We start from the raw sequence: 17,750 nt of genomic DNA on the forward strand, positions 1-17,750 counted from the left end.
AACAAAGGAGTCTCCTTAAAGAGAAACTAAAATCATTATTGCATTACATGGAATTATGGAAATGGACTATCGAATATGCATACAGTTGAAAATTGCTAATTTTGTGAATGTTTTTATTAACAATTGCATTGGTATTCATGTATTATTATTACATTTTAAAAAAATAATAAAAAAATTGGGGTTTAGGGTTTTTAACGGGTCGGGTCACCTTTTAACAGCACGGGTCGTGTCTATCCAATATGACCCGGTTATTTTAAACGGGTCAGACAGGTCGTGTTAGGGTTACCCAGCTATTTTTCGTATTATAATCGTGTCAGACTTGCTAACCTCTTTAGCCAAACATGTCGTGTTCGTGTATAGGTTAATCGTGTAACGGGTACCCACGGGTCATAATCGAGTCATGTCAGGTACCTGTTTTGACAACCCTTTCAAAGTAGTAGGCAAAGAAAAGTTGTACGTACGCTGCATCCAGTGGACTGGACGTGAAGGCTGTAGCTATGCTTACACTACAAGTGAAGCCTCAGCTCAGACATATCTTTCAGTCAATTTTCACACAACTTCATTACATTTTATTTATTTATTTATTAGCAGATAACAAAAGAAAGGGTTGTGTATGGCAAAGGACTTGAAAAATGAAGTGGACTAAAACTGTCATATTTGATTGATATGAAAAAAAAAAAAAAAAAAAAAAAAGGTTTTATAGTATTTTTTTATTTGAATAGTAATAAAAAGTTATTGATGTGATATAAAAAATAAGGAAGTTAAAATTAATTTTAAGATGAATAGTAAGAACACAGCCAAGTTTTCCCACAATAGATGTAAGATTTTTGCCGGTTGAAAGCAAACGTTAGAGCTCCCTTCTTGCAAATACAGGAAACAGAGTAACACCAGAAAACAACACATCCTCGGCTTACTTTGGTGTATTGGCATGAAACTGTAACTCATAAAATAGAAAAAAGAAAAAAAAAGAAAAAAAAGAAAAAAAGAATAAGAACAACCATTATAAATATAAACATGTTAAACAGTAAATTAAGATAAACTTTATTATAATAGATTCTGAAACTGGCACCGGAATACCATACACATCCATAATTTCACCATCAACTTGCTTCCCGTAGCACAGTAGATAATCAGGAAGAAAAATAATTAAATTTTTGCTCCCTTAATTGCTACTTTCCCTTTCTGAAAACACTCATAGTTGAAAACAGCAAAGTTTTTGACATTTCTGTATAGCCTTGGCCTTTTGTCGCCAATCAATTGATTTACAGGTCCAATCTCTTTGTCTTGCTCCGGCTCATTGAACATGGCCACAGATATCCTCGGTTTGCTGGTGTTTGTCAGTACCCTATGCAACGGGCTCTTGAATATTCCATTGCTCATTATCTGCATTAATTCATTGCACCCAATTAATGCAGTTTTATATAGATTGCTTTCTACTCAAAGTTTGTATTAGTATCATTTGGTAATATTAGACCCAAACATCACGCCATGGGTTCGAGTCAGAGTGGCCACCCTACGTGGATATTAGATTTAGAAGCATGATGATATGTTACAATCCTAAATGTTCCTCATGGCTTCAGTACAACCTAAATCATGCGTATACAAGTGTTCTTAAGCACCATTTCCTAGCAATTCGGTTTTCATGGGTAAGTTCTATCCAAAATTTATATCATAAACTTAAAAATCTGAATTTATGGGTGTGAATTTAGCTAAAGAAGAGTCACTTAAAGCACCCCTAGATGCATAATAAAACCCTTTCATGTGACCACTATTAAGGATTCGGTTGGGTTTGCGATTTCAAAATAACAATTTTAAAATGTGCAATTTAAAAAATGCAATTTTTAAAAATGAAGAGAAGTGTTTGATAAAATTCGTGCGTATTAAAAACGCATCACCTTGCCTGCGTTTCGATTTAAAAACGCACTTACTTTTTTTTTTTCCTAACTTTTCAAATTGTAATTTTTTAAAAACACACTTTCAAACGGTGTATTTTCTGCGATTTTGTTAAAAATCGCATTTTTAATTTATGAAATCACAATGTCAAACGCACTTACTTTTTTTTTTTTCCTAACTTTTCAAATTGTAATTTTTTAAAAACACACTTTCAAACGGTGTATTTTCTGCGATTTTGTTAAAAATCGCATTTTTAATTTATGAAATCGCAATGTCAAACGCACTCTAAAGACTTGAGACATACCTGTATCTGATCACCAAGATTGACAACTAGGGCATGAGGAATTACAGGAACCTTAATCCATCTATCATCTTTAAGAATTTGAAGACCTTCGACTACTTCATCTTGCAAGAGAATTGTCACTCCTGATCTATCTGAATGAGCTTTGACACCAAGAACCATATCTGGTCTTGAGCAAGGAGGGTAGAAATTAAATCTCACTTGCATTATGGGTTGGTCTCCAAACTGGCTCAAGAAGCTGCTCTCTTCCAAATCCAGTATCTTTGGCACTTTTCCATGGCCTTAAAGAGAATGTCCATCATGCACTTCAATTTCACACCATAGTCATGCAAGATCCCACTGCCAAAAAACATTAAATTACATTCTCAAAAATCATAACCAAATACTGGATAAGAATAATGCTATTTAACATATTCAATTGATGATTTTTACTGCCACATAATTCCAGTTGTATGACAATCATATATATATATATATATATATATATATATATATATATATATAATTTTGTTTACCTAAAATCAGTTGGAGTTTCAGGCCAAAGATTCAGCCTTCTTTGATCTTTCGGGAAGACTCTAAGAAATAAGCGACTGGACCAGTCAATAATTTGCTTTTCTGAAACCACCATGTCATACCCATACCCTTCAACCTCATGAGCTGATCGGGAATACTTTTGCTTTTCTTCCACTGGAAGTGCAAAGAATTGTTTTGCAACTTCACGAAGCTTGTCAAGAAATGAACTTGGAATCCCATGACCAATTGCCTGATGCTCAAAACAAATTCAAGTATGTTAAAAATGGGTTCTTTTGTTTTCTATCTGGTACAAGCAAACACATTACTTTCTGTTCAACTATTAGAGACCATATGTGTTATTTCTGAACTAATGGCCTGACAAATAATATCATCCCGTGATTGTGAGGAAAAGAGAACATGGAATTATATTGTCAAAACCCCCTTCAACAAGATGAAAAAAAACTTGCATGCACTGATTGACAATAGTGAATGTGTATTTGTAATGCTCCGTAGAAATCATTTAACTGGTAATTGACTCCATGGTTCGCCTCTCAGCCTTATTTCTCTTGAAACAAGACCGAGGGATCTCATCATCTCCGTAAAGAGACAGCAACAAAATTTTTTTGACTAAGGAACAGAGATAGCAATAATTTGAAACCACAATCATAATAATTAGAGTAAACTCAAAGGATCTCCAAATGTATTGGTTACAGACCGGTCACCAAAATAATAAAACATATAATGAAAAGCTGTTCTGAAAACACTAAGGCCTATGTTTAACTAAATAAAGCATAGATATGATCTCAACCAACTCCAGACAAACAAACTCATCGGCATCCCACATTGACTTGAGCCATACAGGGTCTAAGTCTTAAAAAACGATCATGAGTAAATCGGTCATAACAACTAGGTGCCTCCCCAGATCCATCCTCAACTAAGCTAGCTGAACAGTGTAATTATACATAATGGAGGGGAAAGAATACAATGGTAAGTCCAATGACTTAGTGAGTAAAAATGCATGCGATGTACATGCCATTTAAATGATGAATTCTGTTGTAGATTGATCTTATGCGGCATTGTGATGTGATTTTGTGCATAGATGCAATATAGATATAATATATGATGTAACTATGAGAATCAAGTGATAGTTCAAACTATATGGTCTACCCGATATATTACCCTTTCTCAGCAGGGTTGGAGCTGTCCTAAGGGACCTGTAATATAATTCCGGTGCCCGGCTATTGCACACTACCATTCATAATACTAGCAAACTAACCTAATCCGACCTCAGGTGGCCTGCACTACTAATGATATACGTCCTGTAATGACCCGCTAATCAAACATGGTTGCGCAGGTTGCGAAACAACCATTGGATCCAAGACCCATATAACACACCCACACTTTTGACTATAGAGTTAACATTTATAGTAAATCCATTGCCGTTATCCCACACGTACCGATAAACTATGTCATATGATACAATTAGTCTAATCCATTTTTTACATGCATGCTCTTACAAATCTCACCATGTTTATTATCTTGTTTAAGTAACATATTTTCACAAAATAGAGTTCAAAGTATATCAAAATGTATTTCATGACTTGTAAATATGCATCTTAGGTACACAAAACAATCTTCCAATGAGGAAAAATCAAAGTAAGTATCCATATGATTTTGTACTCACCTAGGTCATATTGTTCCTCCAAATATTCCTCCAGTGATTCCATACTCTCCAAATATGTAAAAAGGCCTAGCATTAGTTCTACGTCCAACCTACAACGAGCCCTAGCCCTAAGACTAAATATACAAGTTGTGCCTGGCCAGCGAATGTTCTGGCAAACTGGGCGAACGTTCGGACTCAAGGCCGAACGTTCGGCCAAAACGTTCTCTTGCTGGGCAGAAAACTCATCTCGACCAAACAGGCTTGTAATCAGTTCTAAACAAGTTCTAAGGCTACAAAAAAGATTCTTAACATACTACTAGCCTCAAATAACTTCTTCATGCAAAATAAAACACGTAAATAAATGTTGAAATGCTAAATCATACTAAAATCGAGGTTAAAGCCTAAAATGACAACATAAGCCCAAAAATACGATCAAGCTAAGGAAATAATATTTAACAGAGTAACAACTAAGTAAAACATGAGCTAAAACAAGAGAATTACCTTTCTTGAGCAAGAACCTCCAAGAAAGCTATCATTCTCTCAAAACTCACCAAACACTCAAGGATAGTTTATCTAGGGCTCAAAAGGCAGAATGAAGCTTAGAAGGATGTGTGAGGGGGTTTTATAGGTTTAAAAAAGTTGCGGGCGCTACTGTGACAGTCCTGCACTGCAGCGAACGTTCGATGGTCCATGGCCAAACGTTTGGTGTACTGTGTGCACAGTGTTTTAGAGTTGTATGTGTACATTTGGTCATTACTCAGCGGGTTAAAGCTTGGTCAATGAACATTCGATGTGGTCCCCCTATTGAATGTTCAGTGTACTGTTTACCTAGCAGTTTTTTGGTTTAGGTTTGAACGTTTGGTGGTTGGTCTTTCTGCCAAACGTTTGGCCATAACCAAAATTTCTCAAAATCTCCTCCCTAAACTATCGTTTGAAAAAACAATCTCAAACTATCATTTTTTGACACTTGGCTCTCTCAAACTACTATTTCGTTGCAATTTGGTCAGTGTTTCAAATGTTGGTGTTAAATTGGATAAGAAACGGCATGCTTGACTTTTTTGGGCAATTTTTTACACTTGAAGTGCCCAAATCGCTCCGATTTTAGAGAGAAAAAAAAAATAGAGAGAAGGATTAAAAAGGAGGTCGACCACCTCTTAGAGGCTTTTAGGCATGGCTAAAATTTCTCTCAAGACTTTTGAAAGTGGCCAACCACTCTTTGAGGCTTTCAGGGGTGGCCAATGTTGAAGGGGTGTTTGGCCGGCCACCTTCACAGTATTGAGGAGATGGTCAATCATCCCTAAAATAGGTAGTGGTCACTCCACAAGCTTTTAGTGATGGCTAAACTATCCCTAAGCTTTTCTTGAGAGGGTGTTTGGTCATCCCTAAAAGCGTTTAAATGGTGGTTGGACACCCTCAAGAGACTTCAAAGGGTGATCAACCCATCTTCTGACTTTTTCTTCTTTTATTTTGTTTTTCCTAAAATTGAGACAATTTGGCATTTCAACTTTAAAATATGCACATCTAAGTCATGTAGCCCATATTCGATGCATTTTAATGCCAACATCTAATGGATGAATCAATGGCAAATGAAGTGACCCACCCTGATCCTCCCTCATAGTTCATATTATCTAAACATTTAAAGCAAACCCCATCAATTTTTCAGAATAATCTCCTAATTACAACCACTTGAACAAGATCTAAGGAGCTAAAACAATAATCGAAGTAATGTAATAGTACTAAAATTGCAAAATATACTAATAAAAATTTAAAAGGTTTCACACCTGGAAGCACCCCCCTGAGCTAAGAGCTGATCTTCAGAGGAGAGAAGACTAATATCAATTATTGGAACTGGAACTGGTGGAGAAGAATCAGTAGACCCATCACTGATTTCTTTAACAAGAAACTGCGGCGGTGGCTCTTGGCTGTTGAATGACATTTCTTCCATAGTCTTGTGCAACGACTCCCCGCCCTAAATTACAAGTTCGAAAGTGGAATTTATTAAAATTCCACATGACGCTACGTACTACTAATACCTCAAATAACACAGCAGAATAAATTTTTCTTTTTACAATAACAATATAAAATTACCAAGAAAATATATCAGAGCTTCTATTATATATAAAATAAAACTTAATTGTTTGAATTATCAAATTATGCCACATATGGCATATAAATAAATTAAACGGGCTGACTTAGCCCTCCAAAGCTATAGACCCTCAAAGGAAAATATCTCATCATGCCATCGGGTCGACCACTATCTTTTAACATGCATCACAATCTACGCATATGGGGGGTGCTACAATTGACCGCGGATATATGAGTAAACGGTCTCAATAAGTATGAAAAATTATTATCCTCGTATTATAAGCCTACTTTTAGAAATTATCTCTACACATGGTTATAATAACAACTATGATTGGTTTCGTAAAAAGAAGTGTTTTCAATATAAAATCATCTGTTTGATAATACATAATAAGAACTCAATTATCTTTTTCTTAGCATTTTTTTCTTTTATTACACGACCTTAGCCGTAAATACAAACACACGTGAAACAAGAGAATAATTACAAAGTATCAATAACTTCGTCAATCTCATACTATGCAATTTATCATTCTTATGTCACTCTCTTGCTCTGTAAGGCCTTCCTCCCCCGTTTATGGCTTATAAGGGCCGTGCTACCCCGCTTACAGCTAAAGGGGCCTTACTCCTACCATTTAAATTCCTCACTTATCTTCCAACATTGGGGTCTTATTTCGCGAATCTGATAAACTTCAAGGACATAATCTTAAGGCATGTCTGAGATTGCGTTTGAAGGACCTAAAAGTACTTTTTTAACACTCAAAAAGTCCGTTTAAAAGAAAAAATAATCGTTTGGTAAAAAGATTAAAAGCGTTTTTAATGGTCCAAAAAACCTAAAAATGGTCAAAACTCACTTTTGCCAAAATCTTCATGTTTAAGCTTCTACCAAAAAGTGTTTTTTGACTTAAAAGTTTTCTTTCTCAAACGCAATCTCAAACATGCTCTAAGTATTATTTTATTATTCTAAGCATATTGGGCATCATCACGACATATTTATATCATCACACTGTGCCATTCAGGGGTGGCAAAATGGGTACCTAACACGACCCGATTATGACCCTCGAATACCCATTATACAATTAGCCTATACACAGACACAACCCGTTTAGCTAAACGGGTAATCGGGTCTGACACGATTATGACATGAAAATAGTCGGGTAACCCGACATGACCCGTTTTGCCCGTTTAAAATAACCGGATCTAATCGAGTAGACCCGACCTGACCTGACCCGTTAAAACCCTAAACTATAATTTTTTTTTTAAAAAAAAAAAAAAAAATTGTAATAATAATACATTAATACATTGTCAATGCAAAAAATTGAGTTCCAAGATATTAAAGGCTTTAATAAAGGAAAAGAAGAAAAAAAAATGGAAAGTAACCGTAATTGTACTCCAAAAGAAATTACTAAACTCATGATTTCACCTAAACTTAAAACAAGCAAGCATATTGACTAAGTTCATTTATTAAAATAATTTTTAGTATAAAGAAATTTAATTTTGCTCAAATTACATTTTACTAAAAAAGAATTATGTATATTTCAACACAAAATATGATATATGTAATCTGTATCTCATTACAAAGATGAATTTTGCAAATTATTTGAAAAAAAAAAAAAAAAAAAAATTAAGGACAAAAAGCAAGAAGAATGTTTTTCAATTAAAATCATTTAATTAAATATTTAAATATAAAAAAAGCTCTACCTAAATTTGTTGTCTTAGGCTTCAAAATCTATCAAGTCGGACCTACTCGAGGGGTTGGCTTGGACGCTTCGTTACTAGTAAGCTACTTGGCCCTCATCGATACCTCATAAAGCATAAAGTCTAAGTGGGGACAAAACTAAAATTTTTATTTCAAAATGATCAAAATATGAATGAGATTAAGGGGTAAAATATGTCAACATTTCCATCATAGCAATAAAGAAAAAGCTAACAAAAACAAAATAATAATAAAAATAAAAAAAAAAACAAAAAACAAACCATAACTTAAAACTACATCAACATTAAATTCATAATTCATTACAAAATACTTGTCCACTTAAAGTCTTGAAGGTTCCATGATCCATTCCATGTAATTAAAGATATGAATTATGAAACACTACAAATATGCTCATTTTTTTACTCTTTTTTTTTTTAGCTAGGTCTGGTGGGTACCCGTCAGACCCAGACAGTAACCGGTTCTAACGGGTACCTGTTAGACCCGAACAGTAATTGGGTCTAACAGATACCTGTCAGACCCGAATAGTAACCATGTCTGGCGGGTCGACCCGCCAGACCCGTCAGGTAGACCCGCCAGACACGAATTAACCGGGTCTTAAACGGGTAGACTCAATTAAAATCCGAATCCGATAAGGCCAAACCCAATACCTGTTTTTTCGTGTCGTGTTCGTATCGGGTTCACGGGTCGTGTCAAAATTGTCAGCTCTAATTTAGGCATTACAACGAGGCTATTACAATTTTCTATAATAACTTGGAATATAATAACATGACACTAATATATATATATATATATATATATATATATATATATATATATATAAGAATCTAAATGGGGTATAATAACAACTAAATTTAAATAATAATTAGACTTAAAAATAAAAGATATGCATTTAAAGAAGCTCACCGCAGCTGTTTTATAAAAATAGCCTAATCGAACTCCCCGGCCGAGAAGAAGGCCTCCTTTTTCTCCTACTCTTTTCTTTCCTTTTTCTTCACTCCCCCACGATAGACCCCTCAAGGGTCCCTTCTCACAATTGTATAAGAAGAGGCAAAGGGGTGGTGCCCTCCATGGGGTGGGGACCCCATCAGCATGTGGGACACTTGTCCCGCATGCTGAATTCCCTCGGAACCCTCCTCCTGAGTAGGGCTGGCAAAACGGGTAATCGGGTAGACCCGATTAGGATCCGCTAAGACCCGTGACCCGATTACCCGAAACACGAACACGACCCCGTTTAACTAAACGGGTTAGCGGGTTTGACACGATTATAACACGGAAAATATCCGAATAACCCGACACGACCCGCTTAACCCGTTTAGCATAACCGGGTCATATCGAGTAGACACGACCCGACCTGACTCGTGCGCTAAACAGGTAACACGACCCAACCCGACCCGTTAAAAAAAAAAAAGAAAAAATCTTAATCAAAATTGGGAAAAATAATTTAATAAAGGGATTTCTTAGGCCAAAGGACTAGTCAAATTTATCATAACCATCCAAGAAGAATAAAAAGTTTTAAAAGAGAATGTTTTAATATATAAATAATGATTTAAAAGATAATGTTTTAATATATAGACCCACATAGAAAAAGTAACGGAAAAACAAGGAATAGGGCAATGAAGTGAAGACTGTGAAGTCGTGAAGTGAAGAGTGAAATGAAGCCGTGAGTGAGTCGGTAAGTGTTAGAGTTAACTTAGTTAGAACTTATACATAGGTTTTTTTTTTAAAAAAAAAAAAATTAAATTAAATGGGTCTGGCGGGTCACCCGAGACCCGCCAGACCCATTTATTAAATGTGTCTAGCGGGTCAACCCGTAGACCCGATGGGTCGACCCGCCAGACACGAATTTAATCGTGTCTTAATCGGGTAGACCCGATTAAGACCCGAACCCGATAAGCCCAAACCCAATACTTGTTAACTTCGTGTCGTGTTTGTGTCGGATTCGCGGATCATGTTAAAATTGCCAGCCTTACTCCTGAGGCGCCAAAGCGGCGCCCATCAAGAGGCGCTTGCTGTGGCGCAAAAAAATTGAAGGCCATGCGTTTGTGCCACATGAGCCCTCCAGCAAGTGGGTATTATTTTTTTATTTTTTATATATAATATTATAATATTATATTCTTAATTTTTTTTTTCCTTCTCCAATTAAATTGAACTCCTTAATATACACATGAAATATCATACAATAATTTTTTCATCCAAAATTTTAATCAAATTGGTCTCAAATTTATGAGTCAAACTCTTTTCTCTTTTAATGTTAATAAAAGTGACTTCATATTCTTTTTATTAAATCTAAATTTCTTGAGTGTCACATCCTTCCATTAATCTCCAATTTGGTTTCTCGAAAATCTACCTTTGTTCAACTAATAATCTTACAAGAAAGAAAAAGAGAGTGGAAAGAGAAAGAGTTCTGCAAATTCTTAACTATAGAGGACTAAGTAAAATACCTTTTTACTTATTTTGATTAGCCCAATGTGAATGCTATTAACTGATTAAGTATAATGTTTTTCTAACTATTCTAGCTACATCACATTTAAGAGAACTCATCTTTCTCGCATTACTCTGGCGAATTAGGTTAAATTCTCTATATCTTGAATATTGATTTTCTTCTTCTATTGGATTGCTTTATATCTTATCCTTTTTTCTTTTCTTTTCTTTTTGTGCATGTGTTACGGATTCTAACCATCGATTTGGTCCTTGTTGAGATTTGGAAAATTAGAAGGCCTTGTTTGGCAAAGCCTTTTATTCCTTATTTATTGTTCATGTAACTTTTTCTTAAAAAAATCAACATCAAAACATTCTACCTTTTTTCACTTTTTATATCACATCAATAACTTTTTATTGATATTCAAATAAAAAATTATTACAAAACAAATTTTTTTTTTTTTTTTCACTTTTCCATACAAAAAATTCAAAACTTTATATCTCATCAATCATTTTTTACTACAATAAAAAATAATAATAATAATAATAAACAATTTGCCAAACAAGGCCTTAAAGTTGAAGAAAGATGGCGAAGTTGCTTAGGTCCCGAGGTTGACGATGTTTGGTGAGTCAAGTAATTCTTGCGTGAAATCCACTTTTACGTACCACTACACTACAAGAAAATTGACTTTTAGGGGTGACTGCATTTGGATCCTAAAAGTCCCAAAGTTGACGCTATTGATCAATAGCGTCGACGGGTCGACGCTAATGCGTTGGACGCTAACCGTCCGACGCTAATGATATCATCAACGTCGACTCAGAAGTGGATGCTAATGATGACTTTTAGCATCCACTATGTCGATGCTAAAAGTCTTGTATGTTGGACGGTGTACTAAGCTAGAATGAAAGATGGACTAGATGCTAGTGCTCCACTATCAAAGTCCACTCAAAATGGACGCTGATAGTGCAACCATCAGCGTCCACTTTAGTAGACGCTAATGGGTCTTAAAAAAAATAAAAAAAATCAACCATTAGTGTCCAAAGTGTACGCTAATGCGTCTTAAAAAAAAATAAAAAATCAACCATCAACGTCCAAACTAAAGTGGATGCTGATGGTGGAACCATTAGAGTGGATGCTAGCGCATCTTAAAAAAAATAAAAAATTAACTATCAGCGTCCAAAGATGATTGCACTATTAGCGTCGACTAATGGTCTCAAAAAACTAAAAGAGTAACACGTTATTAGGGTCAATTCGACCCTAATAATGCTTTTTTTTATTATTATTATTTTATTTTATTTATAAAAAAATAATAAAATAATAATAATAATAATAAAAACAATTTTAAAAGATGAAGCCATATTCAAAAGAAATATAAATGACCATAATGAAAAGAAACAATAAACATCATCCCTATTCTTATAACATCATCCCTAGAAATGCCATATTTCTCATACATTTGATGAACAATATTGACGATATCTTCATGATTAGGCTGCCTGTTTCACAAGCAATATTTCAGAAAAGGGTTGGATGGCATAGCTCTGATACTTCCACAATGAGCATATTTCCCTCTGTATCATAGCACATTAGATTTACATCACACAAACCTATTGGCGTATATTAGCGTCCACTATAATAGTTTTTCCGCCTCAGGTATAATTCCCGCCAGTATGTTAGTGTCGACATATTAGCGTCCACTGTAAGACGCTAATACTAATTATTTGGGTCGATTATTAGAAGTGGGCGCTAATAATCATCTATTAGTGTTGACTTTTGAAAGTCGACGCTAATAGGTGCTCATTAGCGTTCACTTTGCAATTGCCTCTAATGAGGTCGTCCCTGATGAGTAGATTTCTTCTAGTGCTAGTGACGTAAGAACACAATTTTTTTTACAAATTGATTTGTATGAAATTATTACAAACTAATTTTCAAAATTGACATGTGTTTTTGAAGCCATTAGAGAAAGCATGTGCTTTATTAAAAAACATATATGTTTCTCCCATGCAAGGAACAAGTCACTTTTAAAATTTGTAAAAAAATTACTATAAACCAATTTGTTCAAAAAAAATTGTCAAGTACTTAATATAATATTTTAATCTAGGCAACGATATACACAGAAATAGATCATGTATTGCACATGTATTGATATCAAAGCTTTAGTGGCCTTTAGTAGTAAAAGTATGCATACCCTCTTAAACTATCGGCAGATTTACCTTATTTGTTAATGTTCTTCTAAAGTATTGATTGAGTCAATGTCTCCTCTAAATTACTAAAAATTTGTCAAAGTCACTAAAAATAGATTTTAGTTTTTTTTTTTTAATTTTAATTTTAATTTTAATTTTAAGATTTTTTTGTTTTAAAAAAAAATAGGAATGATAGTTTTTTCATTGGGGGGATATTGACAAATTTTAACTTTTCATCAATTTGCACTTGCCTCTATCTTTCTTACTCCGTAGACATAAATCTCCCAATCTTTGCCAATCTAGTTTTTTTTTTTTTTTTTTTTTAATACTTTTTCTCAATCCCTCTTTGGCCCTCCCCAAATTTCCTCATCTTTCATTTCCTAGATTTTATTTTAGGGTTTCGGATACATTTTGACTTTTCTAGTGTCTGCAGCGACTACCACTACAAAAAAATGCAAAACTAGTGAGGTGGCAACTGTTCACTAATTATTGGTGATGTGGGAATTTCTACTTTAGTAACGTGTTAATTTTAACACGTCATCATTTGGTGACGTGTTAAACCTGCCACGTTATCAAATGATGACATGTCAAATTGACACATCATCTTTTAGTAATGTGTCACTTTGGCACGTTACCAAATTGTAACGTGTCGATTTGGCACATTACCAAATGGTAATGTATCCACCTTGACACGTTACTAAAGCATGACGTGTCACATTGACACTTCACCATTTGGTGATGTGTCAATTTAACACATTACTAAATTCAATTAATTAAATATTTAATTCGTGGACACGAAACTAATTAACTCAATTATTGAATGATTGATACATATATATACCCATATAAAACTCGGCTCGCTCATTTAACGTTTGCCCTAGTATTCGCTCAAACGTTAAACGAGCAAGCCAAAAATTAATAACGCTGGCATATGTATGGACACGAAACTAGTTAATTTTTTTTTTTTTTAATAACAAAATTAAGAAAATTAGAAATAATTAAAGCTGGCATATGTATTGCATGCATGCAATAGAACAAGTTTTCTTAGCAGGAAATTCCAAACTACTAGATCGGCTTGCTTGTGCCCGACTATCTGATATAAATGATCCGCTTATGCATAGACACGAAACTAGTTAACTCAATTATTAAATAATTGTTATATACATACCTGTATAAAACTGGGCATGCTCGATTGTTTAACATTCGCAAATATTAGCACGACTTGTATATATTTACTGTATATACACATAATAACAAGTACTAGTAATATATATACATACTTATAATTAAGTACTATACAATAATTTGGTAGTCTATATTATTTATTAATTATTTGGATTTACTAATTAAGTATCAATATGTACCAAGTGCTTACTTTTTTTTTGAGAAAAACATAACATTTCATTCAATAATACCACGAGCATAAAGATCTTGCATCACAGAACAAAGTTCTGAAGCAACCATAGCATAAAGTTACAAGATTATCAGGTTTAATATAAGATTCGAGACCAATCCGCTAACCAATGACTAAAATCAGATTTAATACTAGATCTGTGATAGATAGACTCAACCAAATGCATGGATAGCAATTATTCCTCGACCCTAAGAGCGGAAAGACTCTCATGCCGAAACTCTTTCTCCCCGACCCGAAGGCCAGGATGGATAGCAAATGCATGGACAACCAAATGCATGGATAGCAATTATTCCTCAACCTGAGAGCGGAAAGACTCTCATGCGAAAACTCTTCCTCCTCGACCCGAAGGCCAGGATAATGATCACATCCACAACCTAAAAGTCTAGGCCAAAACTAATTAACCCGAAAGCGACATAGATCGAGTGAGAGAGGAAATAGCCTTATTACAAGCCAAATAAAACAGGAAAATTAAACAATACGGGGAAAAAACACACACGCCAAAACACAAATAGAAGCAACAGAATAGAGAAATAAAACAAGAAAAGATACAGCACACTCCAATCACGCACACGCCGAGAACCGAAAACCGAAGGGACGTTGGAAGCTCATTAGGGCGGGGACGCATCGACAGGCCCAACAGTGGACGGTGGGCGGCGAACAAGCGCGGAGAAGACCGGCAAAGTAGGACCTGAAAACAACCACAAACAAGAAAAAAAGGGGAAAAAAAAAACAACATGGAACCACCAAAACAAGGAAAAAACAGGGAAAATGCGCACAAAGTGGAAAGACGGTAGTCAGAAGGAAGTTGGACCCGTGCAAGCCGGAAACCTCCGCATAAGGGGAGTGGGAGCTCACGCGGTGGGGACACATGAAAGAAAACCCTAATAGCGGACAGCAAAGCGGCGACACACGTCGGCAGCGACTACAGACAAAATCCGAACCCACAAAGAGCCAAAACAAGGCCAAAGAGCCCGCTGCAGGAAATGAAGGCGGGTGAAGAAAAGCGGCAGGGAAGGGGCAAAACGTAGAAAAACAGAGGGGGAAAGGAGCGGCAAGGAGGGGGAAGAGAGAAGGCACCGGGGCTAGGGCATCAGGTAAATAACTAGCACTGAAGCGAGGAGGACGAGGGGAGGAGGGAGGTAGCCAAACGGCCAACCCTCCTCCCCTGTGTGGTTGAAGGGTTTTGCTTTTCTCTCTAGGATACTTATTCATATTGGTACTAGAAATTTAATATATATATATAATCATATCGATTCCTATAATGAATATGACATATACCATATATGCAAGACATTGTGGCTTGAATAGTCTCTGATGAAATGATTACCATTAATATTGGTAAACCATAGATATAATTATAATATTGTATTGATAGTTACAATATTTAAATTAATATAATTATGTACTATAGATCGACTTAGTCCCATTGTTATTAAAAAATAAAAAATGTGGTTCTTAGTATTAATATTATATTCTAGACTATTAATACATATATTATTGTCTATAAGGCCGAGCTTGGTGCATGTTCTCCTAGTCTTAAGTATATGTTGATTTTAAAAACTAAGTTAGCAAATTAAGAGCTAGCCATTTTTTTTTTTTTCTACTTAGTAATAAAAAAGGAAAACTAGAATATCATTCATATATATCGAGGATATTAATTACGAGCTCAACCCTAGATCATCATCTTCTTATAAAATTATGAAAAATTAGAAAGCTATAGTTAGGGCCGGCTAAAACAGTAAAACAACAATATATATATTTGGCCCCTAAGGTTTACAAAACCTAAGAGGCATATTAATTGCATGCATGCAGCCCATGCATAAGCTGTAGAACAAGATTTCTTATAACCCTAAGGTTTACAAAACCTATGGTATATGTCTACGTACATATACCAGGCTGTGGTGGAAAATATTTTACAAATTAATTTATTTTTGTTACTTGTTTTCATTTTTTGAAATTAACGTGTTAGTGACATGGCATTATTGCCACATCATTAAATCGTGATGTACGTGGCACGTTTGCCACATCACACGGCACATATGCCACGTCACCCCATTGGTGATGTGCCATGTGGTCACACGTCACCAATGGGGTATTGGGACCTGCGCCTACGGCTGGCCCACACACACAGCACTCCTTCCTTCTCTTTCTTTTTTTCTTCTCCCTCCTTTTTTTTCTTCTCCCCCCGTGCGCACAGCTCCTTTTTTTCTTCTTTCTTTTTCTTCTCTGGCCGGCCGGTGATCACTCAGCTCTCTCACTCACTCTCTCCCTTGATCCCGCCGGTCTCTCCTGGCCGTACTATCTCCCTTCGGTGGTCTCTCTCACTCTCTGGCAACCTTCGCTCTCCGACACTCTCTCCCTCTCCAACAACATGTATATATATATATATATATATATATATATATATATATATATATATATATATATATATATATATATATATATTAGTTTGAAATTTAATTATTACTTTTAATTTTTTTGTATGCTGGGAATTTTGTACAATATACGAGGAATTTTGTAAATGTTTCAAAAGTCTCGTTTATCAAGACATTGTACCGTTGGTTCAGCATTCCCGTACGTATATATATGACTTAATAAAAATTGGTTGTCGAATAATCAAATAGCATATATACTTAACTCAAAATACTTGAAAAATAGAAAAATCAATTAACATGTTTTGTGATTGTGGAAATGCTGGATATATCAATCATATATGCTTCATAATTTTGTTTCACTCCCTATTTCATGTAGATAATTGCTTGGTAGTGGAAATGAGTGAATTATTATATGTTGTGCCATTTCAGATTATGTGTATGGTTTTCTTCGTAGCCATGTAGCGACATGAATTATATATATCCCAACAAATATATGTTTTCATCTTATTTTCAGATTTTGTATGGATTATCATTGAAACTTTGTTGTTCTTAGTTGGTTTGGTAGTGGCTACTGGTTGGAGATTTGCATATTTAATGTTACCATATTTGTTGAAGTTGGTTATATATATATACACACACATACACATATAGTTGGATCTATTTGTTGATGGATTATAGAGACAATTTTAATTAGTTGATGGATTATTTGTGATAGTTGATAGATAATTGATAGTTATCTTGATGGATAGTTAGTGTAGTCTACATGTGTAACTCGTATATCAGGTGCGGCGGCTATCACCTTGGCTCCAGCACAGATGTGCTCGAGCTCACATCCCATAGGCTTGAGGGCACACGAGCTTCCAGCACTGAGCAACAGACCAACTCCACTTGGGACAAGGATTTTAGTCTCCTACTTGGACTAGGATACCGACCTACGGTTTTCCTAAGACTCCTAGGGCTTCTAAGATTTATTTTACTCCTATAAACAGGCATTTAAGCCTTGAAAAAATGGGTGCTTAGTTTTAGACAGAAATTATCTTCTTAAAGGTTTGGAGAGTTGAAGAGAAGAGAACATGGCAATAGGTTATACCAGCACGCGGATGAGCAACTAATTCGTAATAGGGCGTTACTGTAGCCCTTTCCAAGTAACAATGGTTTAATTGTATTTTAATTTTGGATTTTTTATATGCATG

The 17,750-nt window shown here is 35.1% G+C and overlaps 1 pseudogene; it reads right to left on the minus strand.

The window, feature by feature from the left end:
* Positions 1-1,146: 1,146 nt before the first annotated feature.
* Positions 1,147-6,339, minus strand: LOC132165124 (codeine O-demethylase-like; annotated as a pseudogene).
* Positions 6,340-17,750: the final 11,411 nt, after the last annotated feature.

The sequence above is a fragment of the Corylus avellana genome, chromosome 11, assembly GCF_965113065.1.
Source record: "Corylus avellana chromosome 11, dhCorAvel1.hap1.2, whole genome shotgun sequence".
NCBI lineage: Eukaryota > Viridiplantae > Streptophyta > Magnoliopsida > Fagales > Betulaceae > Corylus > Corylus avellana.